The 11,531-nt window shown below is 52.9% G+C and overlaps 1 long non-coding RNA gene across 1 annotated transcript; it reads right to left on the bottom strand.

Annotated features, from left to right (window-relative positions):
* Positions 1 to 490: 490 nt before the first annotated feature.
* Positions 491 to 6,745, bottom strand: LOC109492780. Its single transcript, XR_002146761.2, has 4 exons — positions 6,421 to 6,745; positions 5,614 to 5,775; positions 5,005 to 5,072; positions 491 to 3,941 (listed from the first exon to the last, which is right to left on the bottom strand). It is a non-coding gene; the product is annotated as an uncharacterized LOC109492780 (long non-coding RNA).
* Between the last annotated feature and the right edge of the window lie 4,786 nt (positions 6,746 to 11,531).

The raw sequence follows: 11,531 nt of genomic DNA, 5'->3' as shown, positions 1-11,531 counted from the left end.
GAAAGCCTCCACCTCCCGGGTGGCAGTGTAGATGGGACCCCAGAACAAAGCCAGTGGGTCCCTGAAGACTTGAGAACCATCATTCATCTGAGCCAGGCTGTGGAGACGTACTTGGAGACCTGCTCTGTGTCCAACGCAACTTTCTTGTGACGACAAGTATACATCTCATCTACGTGGCCGGACCTGGTAGCCACCAGTCACGTGACTACCGTGCACTTGAGATGAGGGAAGTGCCAGAGAGAAACTAAGTGTTTAAATTCCATTTTAATTAATTAGTTGGATAATTAATGGATTGATCAAATAGATATGTGAGGCTAACGGATGCCACACCAGAACCAGCCTGGACCGCTCCTTGCCAGGTGGGCTGGCCAGCCCGAGGCCCAGGGCAGGTCAAAAGATGCCTCACAGGTGGGGCGCCTGGGGGGCTCAGTCGGTTAAGCATCCGACTTCAGCTCAGGTCGTGAGCTCGCAGTTCATGGGTTCAAGTTCCGTGTCGGGTTCTGTGCTGACAGCTCAGAGCCTGGAGCCTGCCTCAGATCCTGTGTCTCCCTCTTTCTCAGACCCTCCCCCCCCAAAAATAAACATTAAATTTTTTTAAAAACCAGATGCATCACAGGTGCCAGGCTGCTCCCTTCCGCCCTCTCCCACCTTCGCACCTTGGGGCATATCTTCTCTGGCCTCAAATTTTGCACACGGACCTGCTGCCGTGGGCTGGGCCCCCAACCCTTCCCATGAGGAGGCCGGGAGGCAACTGAGCTCGGCACAGCCCTGGATACCGCCAGCCCAACACCAGGCTGGCACGGACGGACCAGGAGAGACCTCAGGATGGTGCCCACACACCCCGGGGCACGCAGCCAGAGCTCGGGCCAGCTCCACCCGAGGCCTGCCCACCTCTCACCCCGACAGCCGTGCTGTGCCCATAGAAAGGACATGTCCCCCAGATTCCTGGGCCTCCATGTGGACCCTGCTGGCAGAGACAGACCAGAGAGGCCGCACAGCCTGCTCCTCGAGGCCTGACAAACCTCTCAACGTGTGCACATGCTTACACGCACGCACGCATGCACACCCGCATACACACATGCACACGCATATTCACACAAATACTCACTACACATGCACACACACTTGCACTCATATGCACACACATATGGCTTCGTGACCATGCACACACAGGCACACGTAAACATGCATACATGTACACGGACACGCTTGCACAGATATGCACACACATACTCATGCACACGTACACATGCCCATACACGTAAGCAAACCCCAACAGCAGTAGCAAAGTGAGCCCAGTACTTTTCCTAGCTAAGCCTCAATTTCCTCATCTGAAAAATGGGCATGAGTGGATTTAACCAGAGCAGCAATAATATTTCCCTTGCCGGAGCGCTGTGAGCACTGAATATATCAATGCTGCTGCTGTCGCTGCTCTCGGAATGCTGGGGACCGGCCCTCTCAGAGGCCCACCCTGGGGTTCTCTCAGCTTCGGGCCCAGGCCTTTTTTTGCCCACTGTGTGTTTCCAGCAACTAAATGCTCACGGGATCTAATTTAGGGGAAATTCAGGAATGAATAAGATCGACCCTTGGGGGAAAGCAGGAGAAGGTGGGAGAAAGGTCCCGGCCACATGGAGCCCAGAGAGCTGGGTTCGTGGTCCCTGAAGGCAAAAAGAGGAGTCACAGGTGGGGTGGAGTCGGCCACGTCCTCTGCCCCCAGTCCAGCACTTGTATCTGGGGAGCAACAAGAAAGCGATACAAGCCCTTTACAGGCCAAGAGGCAGGAATAAAATCCCTGCTCTCGAAAAGGAAGGAGTGGAGCCCCACTCAGCTAGCTGGCGGGTGTGGGTCTCCCGAGCCTGGCTGAGCCACAAGCGCCAGCCCCATTCTGCCGGAAGGTGACTTTAGGAACATCCACTTACCACCTCCAAGCCCCGTTCTTCAGTCACATGGACGGAGAGCTCTACACCTGTCCTCAGCATCAGGAGGAGACCAGCTGCAGAAGCTGTGGCCACAGTGGGAGAATTTCCGGTTCCCACCGTCCGGCCTAGTCTCCCATTTCCCAGCCAACTAGCCGCGCCCTAGCAGGAAACCAGGCTCTTCACCATCTTGTGGAGATACAGCCCCGGTCACCGCTCAGGCAAAGCCAAAGTCAAGAGCAGAGGCTGAGCTCTGTGTCTCAGATCGGTCCCACCCCACAGACCATCCCGTGTTTGCCCCTTGGTTGCTTCTCGGGACTAGACGACGATGGTTGGGCTCCACCCTGCACCCGGTCAGTGCTGGGGCCTGGACGGCGGGAACCGGGCCCTGGCTTCGCAGAGCCTGCTCTCAAGAGGCTACGAGGGAAAAGCAGGTCCCTGGGGGAAGCCCCCTTGGGCGGAGACTCCCGGAAACCATCCTGTTCAGCCCTGGGACATCCTCACCACCTGCCACTCCGGGGGCCCAAATTCTGAGGCCGGTTGCACGATGGGCGTCAAAGCTCAAACTAAGTCGAATCCCCAAGGACAGCAAAGCTAGTGCCATCTGGGGTTAAAGATGTAGTGAAGACAATGGTGGGGGTGTGGGGGGGATTTGGAAATGGCCAAGGAAATGTCCTCCAACACTGGCAGTTGGCTGGCGTCCCTCCCCGGAGCTGCGACATCCACCTCCCAACCTGATGTTTAAAGGCCGCTTGTCCCTTGTCTGTGGCTGAGTCCCAGCATGCAGGATGAATAAGCTGGTCCCTCTAAGCCACCAGCCCTGCTCCTCAGACAGACCCAGGGGCGCTAGTGCATCCTGACCATTTCAGAGCTTGCACGGGGGTCATGCAGCCTCGTGTGCAGGTGCGCCCTGCGGACGCTCTCTTCTCTCTCTTCACCTGGCTGCGCTGTCACCTGGCCCTCTGTCTGTGCCCCCAGGCAGCTTGTCTGGTCTCCACAGCAAAGCTGGACACTCCTTCTGTGTTTGGCCCATTATCATGGGGGCTGTGAAGGGGCTAGAGATCATTTCATTCACGAAAATTCCTCTTAGGGACAGCCCTCTACGCGTACAGAAGACATATTCTGGTAAGTCACTTGGAGCAGAGAGGGAAGGTCCCACAAGGGCAAGCATATGTCGCAAAGGGATGCAAGGCTGTGAGCCAGGGCAGGTCCGGACGCTCGAGAGCCTTCCTTATGCCGAGTGCTGGCTGTCAATACACATAATGGAACATTATTCAGCCGGGAACAAAAGAAGGCCCTGCCATTTGTGACCACCTAGATGGACCTTGAAGGCATTATGTCAAGTGAAATAAACCAGACAGAGAAAGACAAATACCATATGATGTCTTAGGCATGGAATGTAAGAACGAACAAATAAAGCAAACCTCGTAGGTACAGAGAACAGATTGGCAGCTGCCAGAGGCAAGGGTGGGGGGAGATGGGTAAAAGTGGTCAAAAGCTACAAACTTCCAAGTACAAAACAAGGAAATCGTGGGGATATCATACACAGCGCGGCGACTCTGATTAACACTACTGGCCCGTGTATTTGAAAGTTGCTGAGAGTGTCGACCTTGAAAGTTCCCATCACATGAAAAAGCGTTTTGTAAGAAGTGACGGACGTGAAGTGAACTGTGGCCATGATTCTACAATATAGTCTTATATCACACCGTGACGTGGCCTGCCTTAAACTTATTGAATGTTACGGGTCGATTCTGTCTCCGTAAAACCGAGGGAGCTACTAATAGAGAGCTTAATATCGTGAAAGCAGATACGAATTTGTAAAAGTAAAAAAAATAAAATTAAATTAAATTAAAAAAGCATTATTTACTCACTCCTGCAAGAGCAGCCAAGGGGGCAGAGCAGCGAGAAGGACCCACCTCAAACTCCAAAGCAGCAGGGACGAGCCATTGCCTGTGGGCCAAATCCGGGCATCGTCTGTTTTTGTATGGCCCACAAACTAAGAATGGTTATTACATTTGTAAATGGCTGAAAAAAAATCAAAAGAAGAATAATATTTCATGACACATGAAAATCATATAAAATTCAAATTCCAGTGCCCATAAATAAAGTTTTATTGGAACACAGCCACGCTCATTCATTTACATGTTGTCTACAGCTGTTTTTAAGCTGCAGTGACAGAGCTGAGTAATTGTAACAGCACGGCTTGCAAACCCAATGTACTTATTAGCCGGCCCCTCCTAGGCACGGTGGCCAACCCTTAATCTACACAATTTAAAAAATTTTTTTTTTCAACGTTTATTTATTTTTGGGACAGAGAGAGACAGAGCATGAACGGGGGAGGGGCAGAGAGAGAGGGAGACACAGAATCGGAAGCAGGCTCCAGGCTCTGAGCCATCAGCCCAGAGCCCGACGCGGGGCTCGAACTCACGGACCGCGAGATCGTGACCTGGCTGAAGTCGGACGCTTAACCGACTGCGCCACCCAGGCGCCCCTTAATCTACACAATTTTAAAGAATTTTGCCAAGTGCTGCTGTGAACCCAGACGGTCCCCTCCACCAATGCAGGACAGAGACGTCTTCTAGGTGAATAAGAAAGACAGAGCAAACTTTTCGGGAGAATTCTAGCATCTCCTTGTACCACATCCTGTTAAGATGATTAAATAATTTACACACACACACACACACACACACACATACACATCACTCTTCCACAGAAGAGAGAACGAAAACCATTTTTATCGATTCCAAAATATAAATGAACAACTTTCAGATTAGAAATTCTTTTAGGAAAAAAAAAAAACAGGGCCCAGTATTTGCTACTTTACAAACAGTTATCTCCCATCTTGGTGACAAGAGATTACACTCTCCATTCAGGCTTTCCCACCCCCCATCCCCATCATCTGATGAAAGCCCAAAATTCACTTCGGGCAAAAGACCCAGGAGACTGACTGGGAAAACCCAAAGGCCAGTGGGGTCCCTTCTGAGCCCTTCGAGTCCCCAGCACCTCCACATCCAGGACCACCATGGATTCTCACAAAAGAGGCATCTTGGCAGAAACAAGCATTTGAAACCCGGAAGGCGAGACTCACCAGAAAGCGCAGACTTAAGGAGGTCCAGTCGGTGTTAAGTCCTTATGTTTCTCAGCACTCCAATTTGACTATTAATATAGGAACGTCAAAATAAAATACCCAGGAGTCAAATCAGGCAGGGAGTTAGATCAGGTGTAATTTTCTTTTGCAGTCTGAACAAAAGACATTTTCTAACCAAGCCAAATAAGGGAGGGGGGAGTTATATAGATAGGTATAGAAATGCACACATAAATGTGCTTCATGCAAAATTTCAAATGGCTTCGTGACAGCTCTGAGAACCTGTCTGGGGATAATTTTATGGAAAAGCAGTCAGAATGAAATCAATGAGAAAAGCAAGAAGAATGTACGTTCTGTCATTTTTAGTGGGGAAAATGGCTGCTTGATTTTCCTTGGCATGCTCCCTCATAACCACTTTGAAGACCTCTCAACTGAGAAGGGAAATCCACATCCTGACAGGTTCCCACGTGTTCCTCCCATCAATTATAAATTCATCTTTCATCCATCTAAGTGGAGCGCTTAGAATGTGTGTGTCGGAGCCCGGGGGGTGGGGGGGGTGGGGGGCTGTGCAGAGGCTTACAAGCCCTGCACCCACCCTACCTCCCAGGGTACCTTCGAGCAAGTCACTGCTTCTACTTCCTTGAGCCTCAGCTTTGTCGTCTGTACAATGGGCACGAAGCCCCGCGCTGCCTTCTCCGTCCACTGTCGCCAAAGGGTCCACTCTGGCTGAAGATCTAAGATTGCTTCGCCGTGGGGATGCCCTTCTATCAGTCGCTGAAACACAGTACAGAGCAGAGCAGGTCGGAAAGCACTTCTGTGTGTTTACACACGAGAGCTGACAGTCTTTCTCCTTCATCCAAGTGGAGAATGCCTTGGCCACAGCAGCGCAAGTGCACTGACTGCTAAACGTATAGGTGGAGTGCACTTTGCAGCCACCCCCCTGCCCTCCAGGAAAGTGTGAACGGCCAAGAAACTGTCAGCTTCTGTTTTTCTGCTGCCTCAAACCATAAAATGTTCACAAAACAACAAGAAAACTATATTGACCCAATCCCCAAGATAGATCAGAACAGGAGAGAGATTTTGATGGGGAGACAAGAGCAGAAAGCTGAATCTTCTTAATGGCCAGGATTTATAACAACCCAGAGTATCTTAAACATATTAGCTCTAGAAAACGCCGGATGAAAAGCAAGGCCGAGTCCTCCGCTTTGCGGGGGCATCGAAGGGCTTGGCCGGGGCCAAGTTCAGCAGAATGAGCAAGACAGAAGTCTCACTGGCTATTGTGGGCTTGCAGAGCTAATATCCTATGAATAGAGATGTTTTAAATGTATTAAACATTGGTTTCCCCCCCCTTTTTTTTTTTAGAAATTACTCTGACAGAGCCTTCCTTAAACATTATTTGAATAAAGCCTCATTACTCACAGTCCAAAGAAGTTCATTAGGAGGAGATCGCTTTGGAAAGGAATCAAGGAACTCGCCTTTCTTCTCAGCAGTGAATTACATTAGCTACTTCCTAGTTATTTAAATCTTGAAATAAAAGATGTAAACGCTACGGTGACATCTTAAGATCATTGCGGAGGCAGGCCTCGCATGCACAAAAAATGCCCAGCTGGTCTGCAGATAAAACAGATTGATAATTAGTTGCAAAATGTAACATTTCATCAGGAATATTTTGAATAATCCAATTTATCTTTGTCAGATATGCAGCACATATTTTTCCGGGGAGCAGCTTTGTTCTTTAACATAATATTATAATTTCAGGCTGCTAATGAAGGCGCCCGCCGGCCGGCCGGGCCTTGATGTGCGGCGTGGCGGGGAGCGCGCCGCGCCCCGCTGCCGCCACCTGCCCGCCGAGGCGCGGGCTGCGGGGCCCGCAGGCCGCGGGCGATCAAAGGCCGGCGGGCGGAGCGCGGGGCCGCGGGCGGGGCTCAGCGACTCCGGCTTCTAATTAACCCAGGGAAACGCGCGCTCCCCGCCCGCCACCGGGGCCGCCGCGCGCGTGCAGGCCCCGGGCGTGGCTGCTCCCGGGGTGCGCCCTGCGCGGCCGGGGCGGGAGAGCCAGAGGGGTCGGAGGGGGGGGGGGGGTGGGGATGGGCGGGGTGGGGGGCTCCGCGGGCGATCTGCGGGAGCTGCCAGCCGACTTCAAGGGCTCCGCGGACCCCGGTGCCGGGAGCCAGCGCCCACGTGCTGATCAGGCCTTTCTAGGGGCAATTTATCACTTTGCATAATGCCTGTTGGAAACGCCAGGACGCCCGTGTTTACACGGATGAGTGGGAGCTACTTAGCATTCGTCGGGAGAGCCCCAGCGCCGGCTCAGGAGGGAGCCTCCTCTTAAGACCGAGAGAGGCCTGAGCGCGCGGGCTCTTGGAGAGGCCCCGACGGAGGTGCGCAGAAACTGGTTCAGACTCCGTTTTCTCCAGTGACCTGGGCCCCCTGCGCGTCGCATCCCCCCAGATCACCCACATTCCGCCAAAGACTGGCGGGGCGCGGGAGGGGTGACTGGAGGGGAGAGTGACTGGTGACTGGAGGGGAGAGTGTTGGTGGAGTTTGGAAAATCAGCTCGCCCTTCCCCAAAGAGGCATGAAGTTTGTCAAAGCAAAGGAAACTCCATACGAAACGATGTCCTTGTATTTCGACTGTGCAGACAGCAGTCCCCATGCACGTGCTAAGCCTTTTATTTAAAAGTCACCATTTCTGCTGCCTGGGTACAAGCCTTGCACCACTCTACACCCATGCTGGGGTTATTCAGTAATTTTTGGTTGTCTTTTTTTAATGTTTATTTCTAAGAGAGAGAGAGAGAGAGAGAGAGAGAGAGAGCGCGAGCCAGCGGGGGAGGGGCAGAGAGAGAGAGAGAGAGACAGAATCTGAAGCAGGCTCCGGGCTCCCAGCTGTCAGCACAGAGCCCGACGTGAGGCTCAAATTCACAAACCACTAGATCACAACCTGAAGTCAGGTGTTGAATGACTGAGCCACCCAGGCACTCCAGAATTTGGGGTATTTTCAAAACACGATTGCAATTCTTGCACCGAGATTGAAGTTCTGTATCTCTAGTTCAGAAACCGTGATTAATGAAGGGTGGATGGTACTCTCCTAATTGTCCCCCTTCCCAATGACAATGCTGTGTGTCCTTGAATCCTGCATTAGCGGGTCTGAAGATTCCCGAGTGCCCAGGAAGCAGACACTGGTTACCATCCTACCTGATAAAAAATAATAGTAAACTTGAGTGGATTCAGAAAATTCAGAATACTTTGAAAAATGGACCTCCTCGTAATTCAGAAACTAGGGATTGCTCACTGGGAAGATTACTACATAAGGTCTTGTCTTTATTTGGTTATTCCTGCTCCTCTCGGCAAGGACTGTGTTCCATGTTTTCAAATACTTCAGTCTCAACGACCACGGCCAGCACAGTAGGCAGAGTCTGTTGGTTTGAACTTCCCCTGATACACACAGATCTTAAAATACACTGTGGGCCTATTTCAGCCTGAAGAGGGCACACTCTTTACAGGGATCCTGACCAATCAACTTGTCCCTCCTTGCTTTTATTTCTTCCAGGGTGGTGTTGAAAACCTTTCCTACATACTTATTTCTTTTGTTCAGACTCAAAGGTCAGTCCAACACGATCTCTGTTTCAACCCACCTTTCTCCGGGTTGGTTGTGATGTTTGTTCTCTGGGCTTTCTGACAGCCCAATGCGCCCGTGGATCTCACTTTTTCTTCTCTATTCTCCCTTCTTCAGTGGGCAACCTAGACCCCTCGAGGGGGGGACAGCCCAGGAACCTTAGAGAGTGGCCAGGGGCCATGTGCTGTCCGGCTCCCCCCTCCCTGCCCTGCACAGCCACCATTCAGTTAGCTCCTTGCCCTGCGGTGGCGGGGTGCGGGGGAGGGAGCTCTGAGTATACGGATGATGAAGGAAGAAAAGGCATGCCTCGGTCACTGACACCCTGTGCTGGCTCCTATACGTGGGCTCCTCTGTGGGACTCTCTTCCGGGCACAGAGGCATTTGGACACCCGCCCAGGCTACATGGGCAGATGTGTGTGCTCCTCAGCAGTCATCCACCCTGAGCTTCCGTTGAGGAGACCGTCAGAAACATTTTTGAAAACCTACTCGCTTATCTCAGGGCTGGTCTTGTCTGCCAACTCTTTTGCAGACGGCAGTGGCTGCTGCTTTAGCAAAGCCGTGAGAGGGAGGCCCCGTGGCCCAGCCCCCATCTTTAGGACAAAGCAGGGACACTGAGGTGGCCCTCCCCTCAGCCTGGTGCCAGCCAGCCCTGTGCAGCTACCCCACTCACCACGGTTGGCTCTGCCGGTAAGTCCCGCCGAGCTGAGAGTCCCTGGGTCCACGGCCGACGCCTTGTCCCTGACTCCCCCGTACCGTCCCGGGCTCAGCCACGGGGCAGATGTTCCGTAAGTGAGGACTGACCTGAGCCAGATTCTCTGGGGCCAGCAGTCCTGCATTCAGCTCCCGTTCGGGCCATCCCAGCACACACCGGAGTGGCACAAACAAGAATCCTGCTGACCCCTGAGCTCCTCCGAGGAGAAGCCACCTTCCCCCTGGCCAGTCAACGGGCAGGAGAGCCAGGTGCTATGGGCAGGTCCCCACCGCCAAGCAGCACACATCACAGAGCAGGAGGTGGCTGTTCCCAAAGGTTCTGTTCCCACAGCACAGGAAGGGTGCTGCCCACATGCAAAGAGGCTTCTGGGCCCCACTAGCTTCCCATCTCTCCTTTCCCCGGGCAGCGACTCTCCAGCCAGCTTCCAGAAGGCGACTTCGAGGCTCGGCCTTTCACACTGCTGTCTCAACCTTGATTGCCTTCCCCGGGCAAGCCCTTGGGAAGAGCCGGTCTGCCCACGGCCCCAGGCTGCCCCACCCTGCAAGCCCTCCTCTCTTCTCTCTCAACCTGTTGATGCTCTCCCCATTCCTAAGATCCAGGCTCAAAGGCTCATCTTCCACACACCTGTGGTCATGCATTGTGTCCCATCAGCACCTGGCACACAGCACCTTGTGGATGGGGCGTACGTGCATCTGGCTTATTACCTACTCTGGTGCACGGAGTGCGCGCCCTACACCTTCCTTGACCCAGCGACTGCACCGAGCACGTGCTCCGTGGACATTTAGCAACGGTCCTTCCCTCTGTCCGAGAAGAGGCCTGACCCTAGGAATTTTCTGCAGTGGCCATGGCATCTAGCACCAGAAGGCACTGAATAAAGCGTGGACTTGGATGGTTCTGTTGACGAATTGATTGAGCCCAATTAGAGGCTGGAAATTATTCAGACTTGAGCTTGACTTAGCACAGCGGGGGAGACTTTCACTGTGGTCACTGTCCCTGGTTGTGACAGAAGGCCAAGGACAGCCGGTCACTGTCTGCAAACCTGCAGAATGGGAAGCCACATGACCCAGAACGTGGTTTCCTAAAGTGTGTCCCCTTGCTCTTGGAGGTGACGCGGCTGCCCCTGCCGTAGTGCAGGGGGAGGGTCCAGACCACATCTCTGCACCTGTCAGATCATACATTGAAGAATAAACGGGTGAATGGAAAGGTCAGGGTTAAGTCAAGTTTTTGTGTGAACTGTGTACAATCTAGCAACCCCAAATCCAAGGTGAATGAAGCCCCCAGGCTTATTGGTACTGGTGGAGGAGGTACCTGCAAGAGAGACGCAGCTCAACCGTGTAAAACAGATTCGAAACTAGGTAAGTGCAAATCTAAACACAGCCCTGCCATCACTCATGGGCGATAGCCCAGGCTGTCCCTAAGAGGAACTAGGGGGCCTGATGTCTCCCTGCACTCTTTGCATGCAGTGGGCCGTCTATGACAGTCCCAGGATGGGGTAGTTGGATGGCTGGAAGCTGGCTGCCTACAGTGTAGACACCAGGAAGCAAAAAGCAGAGCTGGGTGCTGGCTTGGAAACCCAGGTCTCAGACCTTCCCCTTCTCTGAATGTGTGAATGTCCATAGACATCCTTGGCCCTTTTTTGTCACTTTTCTTTGTTTATGTCCACTGCGTACCTAAGTCAAAGATTTCCCCTGTAACTCTCTTCTTGGAGACCTAATGGCTCCCTGTTTCCTACCTCCTACTTCTTCCTCAGGGGATGGGGATAAACAAGGGCAGGATCGCATAAGGAAGACCCCAGCCTCAGCATGGCACTGGGGCCATCCCAGGATGGCCAAAGCTTAGCTGAAGATGAACCTCCCAGCCGGCCTTGGCCAAGCCAGGTTCAGTCCAGGTCTGCCCCTCTCCTTGCCTCTGCCCAGAGCTCCTCTGCCCCAAATGCCTCTTCCCTCCTTTCTCTGGCTCCTGAGGTCCCATAGATCCCGCCAGCGTCCCTCGGGGAAGGCGCCCCAGGACCGCCCACAGGAGCGATCTCCCCACTCTCCAACCTTCTCATGGGGGGTTCTTAGAACCCACATCGCTTCTTACCTCTTATTGCAATGATCTGTGGGATTTCCTCACTCCCTCACTAGACCATCAGCTCCGTGAAGGCAAGAACGGGTCTTCTGTTTACTGAGCACACCCTAGACCTCCGTGAAAAGTTTCTGGA

The sequence above is a fragment of the Felis catus genome, chromosome D2, assembly GCF_018350175.1.
Source record: "Felis catus isolate Fca126 chromosome D2, F.catus_Fca126_mat1.0, whole genome shotgun sequence".
Lineage (NCBI taxonomy): Eukaryota > Metazoa > Chordata > Mammalia > Carnivora > Felidae > Felis > Felis catus.
The sequence above is the reverse complement of the archived record's forward strand: the minus strand, read 5'-3'. Positions and strand labels throughout refer to the sequence as shown.